Source organism: Pleurodeles waltl, chromosome 2_2 (assembly GCF_031143425.1).
Source record: "Pleurodeles waltl isolate 20211129_DDA chromosome 2_2, aPleWal1.hap1.20221129, whole genome shotgun sequence".
Lineage (NCBI taxonomy): Eukaryota > Metazoa > Chordata > Amphibia > Caudata > Salamandridae > Pleurodeles > Pleurodeles waltl.
The window spans coordinates 242,443,045-242,464,987 of NC_090439.1; positions in this window are offsets into that span (position 1 = coordinate 242,443,045).

Below are 21,943 nucleotides of genomic sequence, written 5' to 3' on the forward strand. Positions count from 1 at the left end.
AGGTGCAGCGAGTGCCGTATCTCTGGACACCTGTTTCTGGCTTTCGGCCTTCATCAGCAGAGAGCGTATGTAACTGAAGGGGTCGCTTGAAATGCCGCCAAACGTCTTCACAGGTTTTTGTACCACTCAGTAGGCGCACAGGTGCATCGCCAGTGCTCGTCAGCAAGAGGCTCACGGGAGCCGTCATTTAGACATCCAAAAAGAAAAAGGGAGCACACTGCCTTGCAATCAAGCGGAAAATAGCCCCAAGGCATCATGATAAATGCAGTCATTTAAATATAAATAGCGAGAATCTTTCAAAAAATTATTCACCATAAGTAGGTGCAGCAAGTGCCGTATCGCTGTAGAAAGCTCTTCACCTAAGGTAGGTGCAGCGAGTGCCGTATCTCTGGACACGTGTTTCTGGCTTTCGGCCTTCATCAGCAGAGAGCGTATGTAACTGAAGGGGTCGCTTGAAATGCCGCCAAATGTCTTCACAGGTTTTTGGACCACTCAGTAGGCGCACAGGTGCATCGCCAGTGCTCATCAGCAAGAGGCTCACGGGAGCCGTCATTTAGACATCCAAAAAGAAAAAGGGAGCACACTGCCTTGAATTCAAGCGGAAAATAGCCCCAAGGCATCATGGTAAATGCAGTCATTTAAATATAAATAGCGAGAATCTTTCAAAAAATTATTCACCCTAAGTAGGTGCAGCAAGTGACGTATCGCTGTAGAAAGTTCTTCACCTAAGGTAGGTGCAGCGAGTGCCGTATCTCTGGACACGTGTTTCTGGCTTTCGGCCTTCATCAGCAAAGAGCGTATGTAACTGAAGGGGTCGCTTGAAATGCCGCCAAACGTCTTCACAGGTTTTTATACCACTCAGTAGGCACACAGGTGCATCGCCAGTGCTCGTCAGCAAGAGGCTCACGGGAGCCGTCATTTAGACATCCAAAAAGAAAAAGGGAGCACACTGCCTTGCATTCAAGCGGAAAATAGCCCCAAGGCATCATGGTAAATGCAGTCATTTAAATATAAATAGCGAGAATCTTTCAAAAAATTATTCACCCTAAGTAGGTGCAGCAAGTGCTGTATCGCTGTAGAAAGTTCTTCACCTAAGGTAGATGCAGCGAGTGCCGTATCTCTGGACACGTGTTTCTGGCTTTCGGCCTTCATCAGCAGAGAGCGTATGTAACTGAAGGGGTCGCTTGAAATGCCGCCAAACGTCTTCACAGGTTTTTGTACCACTCAGTAGGCGCACAGGTGCATCGCCAGTGCTCGTCAGCAAGAGGCTCATGGGAGGCGTCATTTAGACATCCAAAAAGAAAAAGGGAGCACACTGCCTTATATTCAAGCAGAAAATAGCCCCAAGGCATCATGGTAAATGCAGTCATTTAAATATAAATAGCGAGAATCTTTCAAAAAATTATTCACCCTAAGTAGGTACAGCAAGTGCCGTATCGCTGTAGAAAGTTCTTCACCTAAGGTAGGTGCAGCGAGTGCTGTATCTCTGGAAACGTATTTCTGGCTTTCGGCCTTCATCAGCAGAGAGCGTATGTAACTGAAGGGGTCACTTGAAATGCCGCCAAACGTCTTCACAGGTTTTTGTACCACTCAGTAGGCACACAGGTGCATCGCCAGTGCTCGTCAGCAAGAGGCTCACGGGAGCCGTCATTTAGACATCCAAAAAGAAAAAGGGAGCACACTGCCTTGCATTCAAGCGGAAAATAGCCCCAAGGCATCATGGTAAATGCAGTCATTTAAATATAAATAGCGAGAATCTTTCAAAAAATTATTCACCCTAAGTAGGTGCAGCAAGTGCTGTATCGCTGTAGAAAGTTCTTCACCTAAGGTAGATGCAGCGAGTGCCGTATCTCTGGACACGTGTTTCTGGCTTTCGGCCTTCATCAGCAGAGAGCGTATGTAACTGAAGGGGTCGCTTGAAATGCCGCCAAACGTCTTCACAGGTTTTTGTACCACTCAGTAGGCGCACAGGTGCATCGCCAGTGCTCGTCAGCAAGAGGCTCACGGGAGGCGTCATTTAGACATCCAAAAAGAAAAAGGGAGCACACTGCCTTATATTCAAGCAGAAAATAGCCCCAAGGCATCATGGTAAATGCAGTCATTTAAATATAAATAGCGAGAATCTTTCAAAAAATTATTCACCCTAAGTAGGTGCAGCAAGTGCCGTATCGCTGTAGAAAGTTCTTCACCTAAGGTAGGTGCAGCGAGTGCCGTATCTCTGGACACGTGTTTCTGGCTTTCGGCCTTCATCAGCAGAGAGCGTATGTAACTGAAGGGGTCGCTTGAAATGCCGCCAAACGTCTTCACAGGTTTTTGTACCACTCAGTAGGCGCACAGGTGCATCGCCAGTGCTCGTCAGCAAGAGGCTCACGGGAGCCGTCATTTAGACATCCAAAAAGAAAAAGGGAGCACACTGCCTTGCATTCAAACGGAAAATAGCCCCAAGGCATCATGGTAAATGCAGTCATTTAAATATAAATAGCGAGAATCTTTCAAAAAATTATTCACCCTAAGTAGGTGCAGCAAGTGCCGTATCGCTGTAGAAAGTTCTTCACCTAAGGTAGGTGCAGCGAGTGCCGTATCTCTGGAAACGTGTTTCTGGCTTTCGGCCTTCATCAGCAGAGAGAGTATGTAACTGAAGGGGTCACTTGAAATGCCGCCAAACGTCTTCACAGGTTTTTGTACCACTCAGTAGGCGCACAGGTGCATCGCCAGTGCTCGTCAGCAAGAGGCTCACGGGAGCCGTCATTTAGACATCCAAAAAGAAAAAGGGAGCACACTGCCTTGCATTCAAGCGGAAAATAGCCCCAAGTTATCATGGTAAATGCAGTCATTTAAATATAAACAGCGAGAATCTTTCAAAAAAGTATTCACCCTAAGTAGGTGCAGCAAGTGCCGTATCGCTGTAGAAAGTTCTTCACCTAAGGTAGGTGCAGCGAGTGCCGTATCTCTGGACACGTCTTTCTGGCTTTCGGCCTTCATCAGCAGAGAGCGTATGTAACTGAAGGGGTCGCTTGAAATGCTGCCAAACGTCTTCACAGGTTTTTGTACCACTCAGTAGGCGCACAGGTGCATCGCCAGTGCTCGTCAGCAAGAGGCTCACGGGAGCCGTCATTTAGACATCCAAAAAGAAAAAGGGAGCACACTGCCTTGCATTCAAGCGGAAAATAGCCCCAAGGCATCATGGTAAATGCAGTCATTTAAATATAAATAGCGAGAATCTTTCAAAAAATTATTCACCCTAAGTAGGTGCAGCAAGTGCCGTATCGCTGTAGAAAGTTCTTCACCTAAGGTAGATGCAGCGAGTGCCGTATCTCTGGACACGTGTTTCTGGCTTTCGGCCTTCATCAGCAGAGAGCGTATGTAACTGAAGGGGTCGCTTGAAATGCCGCCAAACGACTTTACAGGTTTTTGTACCACTCAGTAGGCGCATAGGTGCATCGCCAGTGCTCGTCAGCAAGAGGCTCACGAGAGCCGTCATTTAGACATCCAAAAAGAAAAAGGGAGCACACTGCCTTGCATTCAAGCGGAAAATAGCCCCAAGGCATCATGGTAAATGCAGTCATTTAAACATAAATAGCGAGAATCTTTCAAAAAATTATTCACCCTAAGTAGGTGCAGCAAGTGCCGTATCGCTGTAGAAAGTTCTTCACCTAAGGTAGATGCAGCGAGTGCCGTATCTCTGGACACGTGTTTCTGGCTTTCGGCCTTCATCAGCAGAGAGCGTATGTAACTGAAGGGGTCGCTTGAAATGCCGCCAAACGTCTTCACAGGTTTTTGTACCACTCAGGAGGCGCACAGGTGCATCGCCAGTGCTCGTCAGCAAGAGGCTCACGGGAGGCGTCATTTAGACATCCAAAAAGAAAAAGGGAGCACACTGCCTTGCATTCAAGCGGAAAATAGCCCCAAGGCATCATGGTAAATGCAGTCATTTAAATATAAATAGCGAGAATCTTTCAAAAAATGATTCACCCTAAGTAGGTGCAGCAAGTGCCGTATCGCTGTAGAAAGTTCTTCACCTAAGGTAGGTGCAGCGAGTGCCGTATCAATGGACACGTGTTTCTGGCTTTCGGCCTTCATCAGCAGAGAGCGTATGTAACTGAAGGGGTCGCTTGAAATGCCGCCAAACGTCTTCACAGGTTTTTGTACTACTCAGTAGGCGCACAGGTGCATCGCCAGTGCTCGTCAGCAAGAGGCTCACGGGAGCCGTCATTTAGACATCCAAAAGGAAAAAGGGAGCACACTGCCTTGCATTCAAGCGGAAAATAGCCCCAAGGCATCATGGTAAATGCAGTCATTTAAATATAAATAGCGAGAATCTTTCAAAAAATTATTCACCCTAAGTAGGTGCAGCAAGTGCCGTATCGCTGTAGAAAGTTCTTCACCTAAGGTAGGTGCAGCGAGTGCCGTATCTCTGGACACGTGTTTCTGGCTTTCGGCCTTCATCAGCAGAGAGCGTATGTAACTGAAGGGGTCGCTTGAAATGCCTCCAAACGTCTTTACAGGTTTTTGTACCACTCAGTAGGCGCATAGGTGCATCGCCAGTGCTCGTCAGCAAGAGGCTCACGAGAGCCGTCATTTAGACATCCAAAAAGAAAAAGGGAGCACACTGCCTTGCATTCAAGCGGAAAATAGCCCCAAGGCATCATGGTAAATGCAGTCATTTAAATATAAATAGCGAGAATCTTTCAAAAAATTATTCACCCTAAGTAGGTGCAGCAAGTGCCGTATCGCTGTAGAAAGTTCTTCACCTAAGGTAGGTGCAGCGAGTGCCGTATCTCTGGACACGTGTTTCTGGCTTTCGGCCTTCATCAGCAGAGAGCGTATGTAACTGAAGGGGTCGCTTGAAATGCCGCCAAATGTCTTCACAGGTTTTTGTACCACTCAGTAGGCGCACAGGTGCATCGCCAGTGCTCGTCAGCAAGAGGCTCACGTGAGCCGTCATTTAGACATCCAAAAAGAAAAAGGGAGCACACTGCCTTGCATTCAAGCGGAAAATAGCCCCAAGGCATCATGGTAAATGCAGTCATTTAAATATAAATAGCGAGAATCTTTCAAAAAATTATTCACCCTAAGTAGGTGCAGCAAGTGCCGTATCGCTGTAGAAAGTTCTTCACCTAAGGTAGGTGCAGCGAGTGCCGTATCTCTGGACACGTGTTTCTGGCTTTCGGCCTTCATCAGCAGAGAGCGTATGTAACTGAAGGGGTCGCTTGAAATGCCGCCAAACGTCTTCACAGGTTTTTGTACCACTCAGTAGGCGCACAGGTGCATCGCCAGTGCTCGTCAGCAAGAGGCTCACGGGAGCCGTCATTTAGACATCCAAAAAGAAAAAGGGAGCACACTGCCTTGCATTCAAGCGGAAAATAGCCACAAGGCATCATGGTAAATGCAGTCATTTAAATATAAATAGCGAGAATCTTTCAAAAAATTATTCACCCTAAGTAGGTGCAGCAAGTGCCGTATCGCTGTAGAAAGTTCTTCACCTAAGGTAGGTGCAGCGAGTGCCGTATCTCTGGACACGTCTTTCTGGCTTTCGGCCTTGATCAGCAGAGAGCGTATGTAACTGAAGGGGTCGCTTGAAATACTGCCAAACGTCTTCACAGGTTTTTGTACCACTCAGTAGGCGCACAGCTGCATCGCCAGTGCTCGTCAGCAAGAGGCTCACGGGAGCCGTCATTTAGACATCCAAAAAGAAAAAGGGAGCACACTGCCTTGCATTCAAGCGGAAAATAGCCCCAAGGCATCATGGTAAATGCAGTCATTTAAATATAAATAGCGAGAATCTTTCAAAAAATTATTCACCCTAAGTAGGTGCAGCAAGTGCCGTATCGCTGTAGAAAGTTCTTCACCTAAGGTAGGTGCAGCGAGTGCCGTATCTCTGGACACGTGTTTCTGGCTTTCGGCCTTCATCAGCAGAGAGCGTATGTAACTGAAGGGGTCGCTTGAAATGCCGCCAAACGTCTTTACAGGTTTTTGTACCACTGAGTAGGCGCATAGGTGCATCGCCAGTGCTCGTCAGCAAGAGGCTCACGAGAGCCGTCATTTAGACATCCAAAAAGAAAAAGGGAGCACACTGCCTTGCATTCAAGCGGAAAATAGCCCCAAGGCATCATGGTAAATGCAGTCATTTAAATATAAATAGCGAGAATCTTTCAAAAAATTATTCACCCTAAGTAGGTGCAGCAAGTGCCGTATCGCTGTAGAAAGTTCTTCACCTAAGGTAGGTGCAGCGAGTGCCGTATCTCTGGACACGTGTTTCTGGCTTTCGGCCTTCATCAGCAGAGAGCGTATGTAACTGAAGGGGTCGCTTGAAATGCCGCCAAATGTCTTCACAGGTTTTTGTACCACTCAGTAGGCGCACAGGTGCATCGCCAGTGCTCGTCAGCAAGAGGCTCACGTGAGCCGTCATTTAGACATCCAAAAAGAAAAAGGGAGCACACTGCCTTGCATTCAAGCGGAAAATAGCCCCAAGGCATCATGGTAAATGCAGTCATTTAAATATAAATAGCGAGAATCTTTCAAAAAATTATTCACCCTAAGTAGGTGCAGCAAGTGCCGTATCGCTGTAGAAAGTTCTTCACCTAAGGTAGGTGCAGCGAGTGCCGTATCTCTGGACACGTGTTTCTGGCTTTCGGCCTTCATCAGCAGAGAGCGTATGTAACTGAAGGGGTCGCTTGAAATGCCGCCAAATGTCTTCACAGGTTTTTGTACCACTCAGTAGGCGCACAGGTGCATCGCCAGTGCTCGTCAGCAAGAGGCTCACGTGAGCCGTCATTTAGACATCCAAAAAGAAAAAGGGAGCACACTGCCTTGCATTCAAGCGGAAAATAGCCCCAAGGCATCATGGTAAATGCAGTCATTTAAATATAAATAGCGAGAATCTTTCAAAAAATTATTCACCCTAAGTAGGTGCAGCAAGTGCCGTATCGCTGTAGAAAGTTCTTCACCTAAGGTAGGTGCAGCGAGTGCCGTATCTCTGGACACGTGTTTCTGGCTTTCGGCCTTCATCAGCAGAGAGCGTATGTAACTGAAGGGGTCGCTTGAAATGCCGCCAAATGTCTTCACAGGTTTTTGTACGACTCAGTAGGCACACAGGTGCATCGCCAGTGCTCGTCAGCAAGAGGCTCACGTGAGCCGTCATTTAGACATCCAAAAAGAAAAAGGGAGCACACTGCCTTGCATTCAAGCGGAAAATAGCCCCAAGGCATCATGGTAAATGCAGTCATTTAAATATAAATAGCGAGAATCTTTCAAAAAATTATTCACCCTAAGTAGGTGCAGCAAGTGCCGTATCGCTGTAGAAAGTTCTTCACCTAAGGTAGGTGCAGCGAGTGCTGTATCTCTGGACACGTGTTTCTGGCTTTCGGCCTTTATCAGCAGAGAGCGTATGTAACTGAAGGGGTCGCTTGAAATGCCGCCAAACGTCTTCACAGGTTTTTGTACCACTCAGTAGGCGCACAGGTGCAGCGCCAGTGCTCGTCAGCAAGAGGCTCACGGGAGCCGTCATTTAGACATCCAAAAAGAAAAAGGGAGCACACTGCCTTGCATTCAAGCGGAAAATAGCCCCAAGGCTCATGGTAAATGCAGTCATTTAAATATAAATAGCGAGAATCTTTCAAAAAATTATTCACCCTAAGTAGGTGCTGCAAGTGCTGTATCGCTGTAGAAAGTTCTTCACCTAAGGTAGGTGCAGCGAGTGCCGTATCTCTGGACACGTGTTTCTGGCTTTCGGCCTTCATCAGCAGAGAGCGTATGTAACTGAAGGGGTCGCTTGAAATGCCGCCAAACGTCTTCACAGGTTTTTGTACCACTCAGTAGGCGCACAGGTGCATCGCCAGTGCTCGTCAGCAAGAGGCTCACGGGAGCCGTCATTTAGACATCCAAAAAGAAAAAGGGAGCACACTGCCTTGCATTCAAGCGGAAAATAGCCGCAAGGCATCATGGTAAATGCAGTCATTTAAATATAAATAGCGAGAATCTTTCAAAAAATTATTCACCCTAAGTAGGTGCAGCAAGTGCCGTATCGCTGTAGAAAGTTCTTCACCTAAGGTAGGTGCAGCGAGTGCTGTATCTCTGGACACGTGTTTCTGGCTTTCGGCCTTTATCAGCAGAGAGCGTATGTAACTGAAGGGGTCGCTTGAAATGCCGCCAAACGTCTTCACAGGTTTTTGTACCACTCAGTAGGCGCACAGGTGCAGCGCCAGTGCTCGTCAGCAAGAGGCTCACGGGAGCCGTCATTTAGACATCCAAAAAGAAAAAGGGAGCACACTGCCTTGCATTCAAGCGGAAAATAGCCCCAAGGCTCATGGTAAATGCAGTCATTTAAATATAAATAGCGAGAATCTTTCAAAAAATTATTCACCCTAAGTAGGTGCTGCAAGTGCTGTATCGCTGTAGAAAGTTCTTCACCTAAGGTAGGTGCAGCGAGTGCCGTATCTCTGGACACGTGTTTCTGGCTTTCGGCCTTCATCAGCAGAGAGCGTATGTAACTGAAGGGGTCGCTTGAAATGCCGCCAAACGTCTTCACAGGTTTTTGTACCACTCAGTAGGCGCACAGGTGCATCGCCAGTGCTCGTCAGCAAGAGGCTCACGGGAGCCGTCATTTAGACATCCAAAAAGAAAAAGGGAGCACACTGCCTTGTATTCAAGCGGAAAATAGCCGCAAGGCATCATGGTAAATGCAGTCATTTAAATATAAATAGCGAGAATCTTTCAAAAAATTATTCACCCTAAGTAGGTGCAGCAAGTGCTGTATCGCTGTAGAAAGTTCTTCACCTAAGGTAGGTGCAGCGAGTGCCGTATCTCTGGACACGTGTTTCTGGCTTTCGGCCTTCATCAGCAGAGAGCGTATGTAACTGAAGGGGTCGCTTGAAATGCCGCCAAATGTCTTCACAGGTTTTTGTACCACTCAGTAGGCGCACAGGTGCATCGCCAGTGCTCGTCAGCAAGAGGCTCACGTGAGCCGTCATTTAGACATCCAAAAAGAAAAAGGGAGCACACTGCCTTGCAATCAAGCGGAAAATAGCCCCAAGGCATCATGGTAAATGCAGTCATTTAAATATAAATAGCGAGAATCTTTAAAAAAATTATTCACCCTAAGTAGGTGCAGCAAGTGCCGTATCGCTGTAGAAAGTTCTTCACCTAAGGTAGGTGCAGCGAGTGCCGTATCTCTGGACACGTGTTTCTGGCTTTCGGCCTTCATCAGCAGAGAGCGAATGTAACTGAAGGGGTCGCTTGAAATGCCGCCAAACGTCTTCACAGGTATTTGTACCACTCAGTAGGCGCACAGGTGCATCGTCAGTGCTCGTCAGCAAGAGGCTCACGGGAGCCGTCATTTAGACATCCAAAAAGAAAAAGGGAGCACACTGCCTTGCATTCAAGCGGAAAATAGCCCCAAGGCTCATGGTAAATGCAGTCATTTAAATATAAATAGCGAGAATCTTTCAAAAAATTATTCACCCTAAGTAGGTGCAGCAAGTGCTGTATCGCTGTAGAAAGTTCTTCACCTAAGGTAGGTGCATCGAGTGCCATATCTCTGGACACGTGTTTCTGGCTTTCGGCCTTCATCAGCAGAGAGCGTATGTAACTGAAGGGGTCGCTTGAAATGCCGCCAAACGTCTTCACAGGTTTTTGTACCACTCAGTAGGCGCACAGGTGCATCGCCAGTGCTCGTCAGCAAGAGGCTCACGGGAGCCGTCATTTAGACATCCAAAAAGAAAAAGGGAGCACACTGCCTTGCATTCAAGCGGAAAATAGCCGCAAGGCATCATGGTAAATACAGTCATTTAAATATAAATAGCGAGAATCTTTCAAAAAATTATTCACCCTAAGTAGGTGCAGCAAGTGCTGTATCGCTGTAGAAAGTTCTTCACCTAAGGTAGGTGCAGCGAGTGCCGTATCTCTGGACACGTGTTTCTGGCTTTTGGCCTTCATCAGCAGAGAGCGTATGTAACTGAAGGGGTCGCTTGAAATGCCGCCAAACGTCTTCACAGGTTTTTGTACCACTCAGTAGGCGCACAGGTGCATCGCCAGTGCTCGTCAGCAAGAGGCTCACAGGAGCCGTCATTTAGACATCCAAAAAGAAAAAGGGAGCACACTGCCTTGCAATCAAGCGGAAAATAGCCCCAAGGCATCATGGTAAATGCAGTCATTTAAATATAAATAGCGAGAATCTTAAAAAAAATTATTCACCCTAAGTAGGTGCAGCAAGTGCTGTATCGCTGTAGAAAGTTCTTCACCTAAGGTAGGTGCAGCGAGTGCCGTATCTCTGGACACGTGTTTCTGGCTTTCGGCCTTCATCAGCAGAGAGCGTATGTAACTGAAGGGGTCGCTTGAAATGCCGCCAAACGTCTTCACAGGTTTTTGTACCACTCAGTAGGCGCACAGGTGCATCGCCAGTGCTCGTCAGCAAGAGGCTCACAGGAGCCGTCATTTAGACATCCAAAAAGAAAAAGGGAGCACACTGCCTTGCAATCAAGCGGAAAATAGCCCCAAGGCATCATGGTAAATGCAGTCATTTAAATATAAATAGCGAGAATCTTTCAAAAAATTATTCACCCTAAGTAGATGCAGCAAGTGCTGTATCGCTGTAGAAAGTTCTTCACCTAAGGTAGGTGCAGCGAGTGCAGTATCTCTGGACACGTGTTTCTGGCTTTCGGCCTTCATCAGCAGAGAGCGTATGTAACTGAAGGGGTCGCTTGAAATGCCGCCAAACGTCTTCACAGGTTTTTGTACCACTCAGTAGGCGCACAGGTGCATCGCCAGTGCTCGTCAGCAAGAGGCTCACGGGAGCCGTCATTTAGACATCCAAAAAGAAAAAGGTAGCACACTGCCTTGCATTCAAGCGGAAAATAGCCCCAAGGCATCATGGTAAATGCAGTCATTTAAATATGAATAGCGAGAATCTTTCAAAAAATTATTCACCCTAAGTAGGTGCAGCAAGTGCCGTATCGCTGTAGAAAGTTCTTCACCTAAGGTAGGTGCAGCGAGTGCCGTATCTCTGGACACGTGTTTCTGGCTTTCGGCCTTCATCAGCAGAGAGCGTATGTAACTGAAGGGGTCGCTTGAAATGCCGCCAAACATCTTCACAGGTTTTTGTACCACTCAGTAGGCGCACAAGTGCATCGCCAGTGCTCGTCAGCAAGAGGCTCACGGGAGCCGTCATTTAGACATCCAAAAAGAAAAAGGGAGCACACTGCCTTGCATTCAAGCGGAAAATAGCCCCAAGGCATCATGGTAAATGCAGTCATTTAAATATAAATAGCGAGAATGTTTCAAAAAATTATTCACCCTAAGTAGGTGCAGCAAGTGCGGTATCGCTGTAGAAAGTTCTTGACCTAAAGTAGGTGCAGCGAGTGCCGTATCTCTGGACACGTGTTTCTGGCTTTCGGCCTTCATCAGCAGAGAGCGTATGTACCTGAAGGGGTTGCTTGAAATGCCGCCAAACGTCTTCACAGGTTTTTGTTCCACTCAGTAGGCGCACAGGTGCATCGCTAGTGCTCGTCAGCAAGAGGCTCACCGGAGCCGTCATTTAGACATCCAAAAAGAAAAAGGGAGGACACTGCCTTGCATTCAAGCGGAAAATAGCCCCAAGGCATCATGGTAAATGCAGTCATTTAAATATAAATAGCGAGAATCTTTCAAAAAATTATTCACCCTAAGTAGGTGCAGCAAGTGCCGTATCGCTGTAGAAAGTTCTTCACCTAAGGTAGGTGCAGCGAGTGCCGTATCTCTGGACACGTGTTTATGGCTTTCGGCCTTCATCAGCAGAGAGCGTATGTAACTGAAGGGGTCGCTTGAAATGCCGCCAAACGTCTTCACAGGTTTTTGTACCACTCAGTAGGCGCACAGGTGCATCGCCAGTGCTCGTCAGCAAGAGGCTCACGGGAGCCGTCATTTAGACATCCAAAAAGAAAAAGGGAGCACACTGCCTTGCATTCAAGCGGAAAATAGCCCCAAGGCATCATTGTAAATGCAGTCATTTAAATATAAATAGCGAGAATCTTTAAAAAAATTATTCACCCTAAGTAGGTGCAGCAAGTGCCGTATCGCTGTAGAAAGTTCTTCACCTAAGGTAGGTGCAGCGAGTGCAGTATCTCTGGACACGTGTTTCTGGCTTTCGGCCTTCATCAGCAGAGAGCGTATGTAACTGAAGGGGTCGCTTGAAATGCCGCCAAACGTCTTCACAGGTTTTTGTACCACTCAGTAGGCGCACAGGTGCATCGCCAGTGCTCGTCAGCAAGAGGCTCACGGGAGCCGTCATTTAGACATCCAAAAAGAAAAAGGGAGCACACTGCCTTGCAATCAAGCGGAAAATAGCCCCAAGGCATCATGGTAAATGCAGTCATTTAAATATAAATAGCGAGAATCTTTCAAAAAATTATTCACCCTAAGTAGGTGCAGCAAGTGCCGTATCGCTGTAGAAAGTTCTTCACCTAAGGTAGGTGCAGCGAGTGCTGTATCTCTGGACACGTGTTTCTGGCTTTCGGCCTTCATCAGCAGAGAGCGTATGTAACTGAAGGGGTCGCTTGAAATGCCGCCAAACGTCTTCACAGGTTTTTGTACCACTCAGTAGGCGCACAGGTGCATCGCCAGTGCTCGTCAGCAAGAGGCTCACGGGAGCCGTCATTTAGACATCCAAAAAGAAAAAGGGAGCACACTGCCTTGCATTCAAGCGGAAAATAGCCCCAAGGCATCATGGTAAATGCAGTCATTTAAATATAAATAGCGAGAATCTTTCAAAAAATTATTCACCCTAAGTAGGTGCAGCAAGTGCCGTATCGCTGTAGAAAGTTCTTCACCTAAGGTAGGTGCAGCGAGTGCCGTATCTCTGGACACGTCTTTCTGGCTTTCGGCCTTCATCAGCAGAGAGCGTATGTAACTGAAGGGGTCGCTTGAAATACTGCCAAACGTCTTCACAGGTTTTTGTACCACTCAGTAGGCGCACAGGTGCATCGCCAGTGCTCGTCAGCAAGAGGCTCACGGGAGCCGTCATTTAGACATCCAAAAAGAAAAAGGGAGCACACTGCCTTGCATTCAAGCGGAAAATAGCCCCAAGGCATCATGGTAAATGCAGTCATTTAAATATAAATAGCGAGAATCTTTCAAAAAATTATTCACCCTAAGTAGGTGCAGCAAGTGCCGTATCGCTGTAGAAAGTTCTTCACCTAAGGTAGGTGCAGCGAGTGCCGTATCTCTGGACACGTGTTTCTGGCTTTCGGCCTTCATCAGCAGAGAGCGTATGTAACTGAAGGGGTCGCTTGAAATGCCGCCAAACGTCTTTACAGGTTTTTGTACCACTCAGTAGGCGCATAGGTGCATCGCCAGTGCTCGTCAGCAAGAGGCTCACGAGAGCCGTCATTTAGACATCCAAAAAGAAAAAGGGAGCACACTGCCTTGCATTCAAGCGGAAAATAGCCCCAAGGCATCATGGTAAATGCAGTCATTTAAATATAAATAGCGAGAATCTTTCAAAAAATTATTCACCCTAAGTAGGTGCAGCAAGTGCCGTATCGCTGTAGAAAGTTCTTCACCTAAGGTAGGTGCAGCGAGTGCCGTATCTCTGGACACGTGTTTCTGGCTTTTGGCCTTCATCAGCAGAGAGCGTATGTAACTGAAGGGGTCGCTTGAAATGCCGCCAAACGTCTTCACAGGTTTTTGTACCACTCAGTAGGCGCACAGGTGCATCGCCAGTGCTCGTCAGCAAGAGGCTCACAGGAGCCGTCATTTAGACATCCAAAAAGAAAAAGGGAGCACACTGCCTTGCAATCAAGCGGAAAATAGCCCCAAGGCATCATGGTAAATGCAGTCATTTAAATATAAATAGCGAGAATCTTAAAAAAAATTATTCACCCTAAGTAGGTGCAGCAAGTGCTGTATCGCTGTAGAAAGTTCTTCACCTAAGGTAGGTGCAGCGAGTGCCGTATCTCTGGACACGTGTTTCTGGCTTTCGGCCTTCATCAGCAGAGAGCGTATGTAACTGAAGGGGTCGCTTGAAATGCCGCCAAACGTCTTCACAGGTTTTTGTACCACTCAGTAGGCGCACAGGTGCATCGCCAGTGCTCGTCAGCAAGAGGCTCACAGGAGCCGTCATTTAGACATCCAAAAAGAAAAAGGGAGCACACTGCCTTGCAATCAAGCGGAAAATAGCCCCAAGGCATCATGGTAAATGCAGTCATTTAAATATAAATAGCGAGAATCTTTCAAAAAATTATTCACCCTAAGTAGATGCAGCAAGTGCTGTATCGCTGTAGAAAGTTCTTCACCTAAGGTAGGTGCAGCGAGTGCAGTATCTCTGGACACGTGTTTCTGGCTTTCGGCCTTCATCAGCAGAGAGCGTATGTAACTGAAGGGGTCGCTTGAAATGCCGCCAAACGTCTTCACAGGTTTTTGTACCACTCAGTAGGCGCACAGGTGCATCGCCAGTGCTCGTCAGCAAGAGGCTCACGGGAGCCGTCATTTAGACATCCAAAAAGAAAAAGGTAGCACACTGCCTTGCATTCAAGCGGAAAATAGCCCCAAGGCATCATGGTAAATGCAGTCATTTAAATATGAATAGCGAGAATCTTTCAAAAAATTATTCACCCTAAGTAGGTGCAGCAAGTGCCGTATCGCTGTAGAAAGTTCTTCACCTAAGGTAGGTGCAGCGAGTGCCGTATCTCTGGACACGTGTTTCTGGCTTTCGGCCTTCATCAGCAGAGAGCGTATGTAACTGAAGGGGTCGCTTGAAATGCCGCCAAACATCTTCACAGGTTTTTGTACCACTCAGTAGGCGCACAAGTGCATCGCCAGTGCTCGTCAGCAAGAGGCTCACGGGAGCCGTCATTTAGACATCCAAAAAGAAAAAGGGAGCACACTGCCTTGCATTCAAGCGGAAAATAGCCCCAAGGCATCATGGTAAATGCAGTCATTTAAATATAAATAGCGAGAATGTTTCAAAAAATTATTCACCCTAAGTAGGTGCAGCAAGTGCGGTATCGCTGTAGAAAGTTCTTGACCTAAAGTAGGTGCAGCGAGTGCCGTATCTCTGGACACGTGTTTCTGGCTTTCGGCCTTCATCAGCAGAGAGCGTATGTACCTGAAGGGGTTGCTTGAAATGCCGCCAAACGTCTTCACAGGTTTTTGTTCCACTCAGTAGGCGCACAGGTGCATCGCTAGTGCTCGTCAGCAAGAGGCTCACCGGAGCCGTCATTTAGACATCCAAAAAGAAAAAGGGAGGACACTGCCTTGCATTCAAGCGGAAAATAGCCCCAAGGCATCATGGTAAATGCAGTCATTTAAATATAAATAGCGAGAATCTTTCAAAAAATTATTCACCCTAAGTAGGTGCAGCAAGTGCCGTATCGCTGTAGAAAGTTCTTCACCTAAGGTAGGTGCAGCGAGTGCCGTATCTCTGGACACGTGTTTATGGCTTTCGGCCTTCATCAGCAGAGAGCGTATGTAACTGAAGGGGTCGCTTGAAATGCCGCCAAACGTCTTCACAGGTTTTTGTACCACTCAGTAGGCGCACAGGTGCATCGCCAGTGCTCGTCAGCAAGAGGCTCACGGGAGCCGTCATTTAGACATCCAAAAAGAAAAAGGGAGCACACTGCCTTGCATTCAAGCGGAAAATAGCCCCAAGGCATCATTGTAAATGCAGTCATTTAAATATAAATAGCGAGAATCTTTAAAAAAATTATTCACCCTAAGTAGGTGCAGCAAGTGCCGTATCGCTGTAGAAAGTTCTTCACCTAAGGTAGGTGCAGCGAGTGCAGTATCTCTGGACACGTGTTTCTGGCTTTCGGCCTTCATCAGCAGAGAGCGTATGTAACTGAAGGGGTCGCTTGAAATGCCGCCAAACGTCTTCACAGGTTTTTGTACCACTCAGTAGGCGCACAGGTGCATCGCCAGTGCTCGTCAGCAAGAGGCTCACGGGAGCCGTCATTTAGACATCCAAAAAGAAAAAGGGAGCACACTGCCTTGCAATCAAGCGGAAAATAGCCCCAAGGCATCATGGTAAATGCAGTCATTTAAATATAAATAGCGAGAATCTTTCAAAAAATTATTCACCCTAAGTAGGTGCAGCAAGTGCCGTATCGCTGTAGAAAGTTCTTCACCTAAGGTAGGTGCAGCGAGTGCTGTATCTCTGGACACGTGTTTCTGGCTTTCGGCCTTCATCAGCAGAGAGCGTATGTAACTGAAGGGGTCGCTTGAAATGCCGCCAAACGTCTTCACAGGTTTTTGTACCACTCAGTAGGCGCACAGGTGCATCGCCAGTGCTCGTCAGCAAGAGGCTCACGGGAGCCGTCATTTAGACATCCAAAAAGAAAAAGGGAGCACACTGCCTTGCATTCAAGCGGAAAATAGCCCCAAGGCATCATGGTAAATGCAGTCATTTAAATATAAATAGCGAGAATCTTTCAAAAAATTATTCACCCTAAGTAGGTGCAGCAAGTGCCGTATCGCTGTAGAAAGTTCTTCACCTAAGGTAGGTGCAGCGAGTGCCGTATCTCTGGACACGTCTTTCTGGCTTTCGGCCTTCATCAGCAGAGAGCGTATGTAACTGAAGGGGTCGCTTGAAATACTGCCAAACGTCTTCACAGGTTTTTGTACCACTCAGTAGGCGCACAGGTGCATCGCCAGTGCTCGTCAGCAAGAGGCTCACGGGAGCCGTCATTTAGACATCCAAAAAGAAAAAGGGAGCACACTGCCTTGCATTCAAGCGGAAAATAGCCCCAAGGCATCATGGTAAATGCAGTCATTTAAATATAAATAGCGAGAATCTTTCAAAAAATTATTCACCCTAAGTAGGTGCAGCAAGTGCCGTATCGCTGTAGAAAGTTCTTCACCTAAGGTAGGTGCAGCGAGTGCCGTATCTCTGGACACGTGTTTCTGGCTTTCGGCCTTCATCAGCAGAGAGCGTATGTAACTGAAGGGGTCGCTTGAAATGCCGCCAAACGTCTTTACAGGTTTTTGTACCACTCAGTAGGCGCATAGGTGCATCGCCAGTGCTCGTCAGCAAGAGGCTCACGAGAGCCGTCATTTAGACATCCAAAAAGAAAAAGGGAGCACACTGCCTTGCATTCAAGCGGAAAATAGCCCCAAGGCATCATGGTAAATGCAGTCATTTAAATATAAATAGCGAGAATCTTTCAAAAAATTATTCACCCTAAGTAGGTGCAGCAAGTGCCGTATCGCTGTAGAAAGTTCTTCACCTAAGGTAGGTGCAGCGAGTGCCGTATCTCTGGACACGTGTTTCTGGCTTTCGGCCTTCATCAGCAGAGAGCGTATGTAACTGAAGGGGTCGCTTGAAATGCCGCCAAATGTCTTCACAGGTTTTTGTACCACTCAGTAGGCGCACAGGTGCATCGCCAGTGCTCGTCAGCAAGAGGCTCACGTGAGCCGTCATTTAGACATCCAAAAAGAAAAAGGGAGCACACTGCCTTGCATTCAAGCGGAAAATAGCCCCAAGGCATCATGGTAAATGCAGTCATTTAAATATAAATAGCGAGAATCTTTCAAAAAATTATTCACCCTAAGTAGGTGCAGCAAGTGCTGTATCGCTGTAGAAAGTTCTTCACCTAAGGTAGGTGCAGCGAGTGCCGTATCTCTGGACACGTGTTTCTGGCTTTCGGCCTTTATCAGCAGAGAGCGTATGTAACTGAAGGGGTCGCTTGAAATGCCGCCAAACGTCTTCACAGGTTTTTGTACCACTCAGTAGGCGCACAGGTGCATCGCCAGTCCTCGTCAGCAAGAGGCTCACGGGAGCCGTCATTTAGACATCCAAAAAGACAAAGGGAGCACACTGCCTTGCATTCAAGCGGAAAATAGCCCCAAGGCTCATGGTAAATGCAGTCATTTAAATATAAATAGCGAGAATCTTTCAAAAAATTATTCACCCTAAGTAGGTGCTGCAAGTGCTGTATCGCTGTAGAAAGTTCTTCACCTAAGGTAGGTGCAGCGAGTGCCGTATCTCTGGACACGTGTTTCTGGCTTTCGGCCTTCATCAGCAGAGAGCGTATGTAACTGAAGGGGTCGCTTGAAATGCCGCCAAACGTCTTCACAGGTTTTTCTACCACTCAGTAGGCGCACAGGTGCATCGCCAGTGCTCGTCAGCAAGAGGCTCACGGGAGCCGTCATTTAGACATCCAAAAAGAAAAAGGGAGCACACTGCCTTGCATTCAAGCGGAAAATAGCCGCAAGGCATCATGGTAAATGCAGTCATTTAAATATAAATAGCGAGAATCTTTCAAAAAATTATTCACCCTAAGTAGGTGCAGCAAGTGCTGTATCGCTGTAGAAAGTTCTTCACCTAAGGTAGGTGCAGCGAGTGCCGTATCTCTGGACACGTGTTTCTGGCTTTCGGCCTTCATCAGCAGAGAGCGTATGTAACTGAAGGGGTCGCTTGAAATGCCGCCAAACGTCTTCACAGGTTTTTGTACCACTCAGTAGGCGCACAGGTGCATCGCCAGTGCTCGTCAGCAAGAGGCTCACAGGAGCCGTCATTTAGACATCCAAAAAGAAAAAGGGAGCACACTGCCTTGCAATCAAGCGGAAAATAGCCCCAAGGCATCATGGTAAATGCAGTCATTTAAATATAAATAGCGAGAATCTTTAAAAAAATTATTCACCCTAAGTAGGTGCAGCAAGTGCTGTATCGCTGTAGAAAGTTCTTCACCTAAGGTAGGTGCAGCGAGTGCCGTATCTCTGGACACGTGTTTCTGGCTTTCGGCCTTCATCAGCAGAGAGCGTATGTAACTGAAGGGGTCGCTTGAAATGCCGCCAAACGTCTTCACAGGTTTTTGTACCACTCAGTAGGCGCACAAGTGCATCGCCAGTGCTCGTCAGCAAGAGGCTCACGGGAGCCGTCATTTAGACATCCAAAAAGAAAAAGGGAGCACACTGCCTTGCATTCAAGCGGAAAATAGCCCCAAGGCATCATGGTAAATGCAGTCATTTAAATATAAATAGCGAGAATGTTTCAAAAAATTATTCACCCTAAGTAGGTGCAGCAAGTGCCGTATCGCTGTAGAAAGTTCTTCACCTAAAGTAGGTGCAGCGAGTGCCGTATCTCTGGACACGTGTTTCTGGCTTTCGGCCTTCATCAGCAGAGAGCGTATGTACCTGAAGGGGTTGCTTGAAATGCCGCCAAACGTCTTCACAGGTTTTTGTTCCACTCAGTAGGCGCACAGGTGCATCGCTAGTGCTCGTCAGCAAGAGGCTCACCGGAGCCGTCATTTAGACATCCAAAAAGAAAAAGGGAGGACACTGCCTTGCATTCAAGCGGAAAATAGCCCCAAGGCATCATGGTAAATGCAGTCATTTAAATATAAATAGCGAGAATCTTTCAAAAAATTATTCACCCTAAGTAGGTGCAGCAAGTGCCGTATCGCTGTAGAAAGTTCTTCACCTAAGGTAGGTGCAGCTAGTGCCGTATCTCTGGACACGTGTTTCTGGCTTTCGGCCTTCATCAGCAGAGAGCGTATGTAACTGAAGGAGTCGCTTGAAATGCCGCCAAACGTCTTCACAGGTTTTTGTACCACTCAGTAGGCGCACAGGTGCATCGCCAGTGCTCGTCAGCAAGAGGCTCACGGGAGCCGTCATTTAGACATCCAAAAAGAAAAAGGGAGCACACTGCCTTGCAATCAAGCGGAAAATGGCCCCAAGGCATCATGGTAAATGCAGTCATTTAAATATAAATAGCGAGAATCTTTCAAAAAATTATTCACCCTAAGTAGGTGCAGCAAGTGCCGTATCGCTGTAGAAAGTTCTTCACCTAAGGTAGGTGCAGCGAGTGCTGTATCTCTGGACACGTGTTTCTGGCTTTCGGCCTTCATCAGCAGAGAGCGTATGTAACTGAAGGGGTCGCTTGAAATGCCGCCAAACGTCTTCACAGGTTTTTGTACCACTCAGTAGGCGCACAGGTGCATCGCCAGTGCTCGTCAGCAAGAGGCTCACGGGAGCCGTCATTCAGACATCCAAAAAGAAAAAGGGAGCACACTGCCTTGCATTCAAGCGGAAAATAGCCCCAAGGCATCATGGTAAATGCAGTCATTTAAATATAAATAGCGAGAATCTTTCAAAAAATTATTCACCCTAAGTAGGTGCAGCAAGTGCCGTATCGCTGTAGAAAGTTCTTCACCTAAGGTAGGTGCAGCGAGTGCCGTATCTCTGGACACGTGTTTCTGGCTTTCAGCCTTTATCAGCAGAGAGCGTATGTAACTGAAGGGGTCGCTTGAAATTCCGCCAAACGTCTTCACAGGTTTTTGTACCACTCAGTAGGCGCACAGGTGCATCGCCAGTGCTCGTCAGCAAGAGGCTCACGGGAGCCGTCATTTAGACATCCAAAAAGAAAAAGGGAGCACACTGCCTTGCATTCAAGCGGAAAATAGCCCCAAGGCATCATGGTAAATGCAGTCATTTAAATATAAATAGCGAGAACCTTTCAAAAAATTATTCACCCTAAGTAGGTGCAGCAAGTGCCGTATCGCTGTAGAAAGTTCTTCACCTAAGGTAGGTGCAGCGAGTGCCGTATCTCTGGACACGTGTTTCTTGCTTTCGGCCTTCATCAGCAAAGAGCGTATGTAACTGAAGGGGTCGCTTGAAATACCGCCAAACATCTTCACAGGTTTTTGTGCCACTCAGTAGGCGCACAGGTGCATCGCCAGTGCTCGTCAGCAAGAGGCTCACGGGAGCCGTCATTTAAACATCCATAAAGAAAAAGGGAGCACACTGCCTTGCATTCAAGCGGAAAATAGCCCCAAGGCTCATGGTAAATGCAGTCATTTAAATATAAATAGCGAGAATCTTTCAAAAAATTATTCACCCTAAGTAGGTGCTGCAAGTGCTGTATCGCTGTAGAAAGTTCTTCACCTAAGGTAGGTGCAGCGAGTGCCGTATCTCTGGACACGTGTTTCTGGCTTTCGGCCTTCATCAGCAGAGAGCGTATGTAACTGAAGGGGTCACTTGAAATGCCGCCAAACGTCTTCACAGGTTTTTGTACCACTCAGTAGGCGCACAGGTGCATCGCCAGTGCTCGTCAGCAAGAGGCTCACGGGAGCCGTCATTTAGACATCCAAAAAGAAAAAGGGAGCACACTGCCTTGCATTCAAGCGGAAAATAGCCGCAAGGCATCATGGTAAATGCAGTCATTTAAATATAAATAGCGAGAATCTTTCAAAAAATTATTCACCCTAAGTAGGTGCAGCAAGTGCTGTATCGCTGTAGAAAGTTCTTCACCTAAGGCAGGTGCAGCGAGTGCCGTATCTCTGGACACGTGTTTCTGGCTTTCGGCCTTCATCAGCAGAGAGCGTATGTAACTGAAGGGGTCGCTTGAAATGCCGCCAAACGTCTTCACAGGTTTTTGTACCACTCAGTAGGCGCACAGGTGCATCGCCAGTGCTCGTCAGCAAGAGGCTCACAGGAGCCGTCATTTAGACATCCAAAAAGAAAAAGGGAGCACACTGCCTTGCAATCAAGCGGAAAATAGCCCCAAGGCATCATGGTAAATGCAGTCATTTAAATATAAATAGCGAGAATCTTTCAAAAAATTATTCACCCTAAGTAGGTGCAGCAAGTGCCGTATCGCTGTAGAAAGTTCTTCACCTAAGGTAGGTGCAGCGAGTGCTGTATCTCTGGACACGTGTTTCTGGCTTTCGGCCTTCATCAGCAGAGAGCGTATGTAACTGAAGGGGTCGCTTGAAATGCCGCCAAACGTCTTCACAGGTTTTTGTACCACTCAGTAGGCGCACAGGTGCATCGCCAGTGCTCGTCAGCAAGAGGCTCACGGGAGCCGTCATTCAGACATCCAAAAAGAAAAAGGGAGCACACTGCCTTGCATTCAAGCGGAAAATAGCCCCAAGGCATCATGGTAAATGCAGTCATTTAAATATAAATAGCGAGAATCTTTCAAAAAATTATTCACCCTAAGTAGGTGCAGCAAGTGCCGTATCGCTGTAGAAAGTTC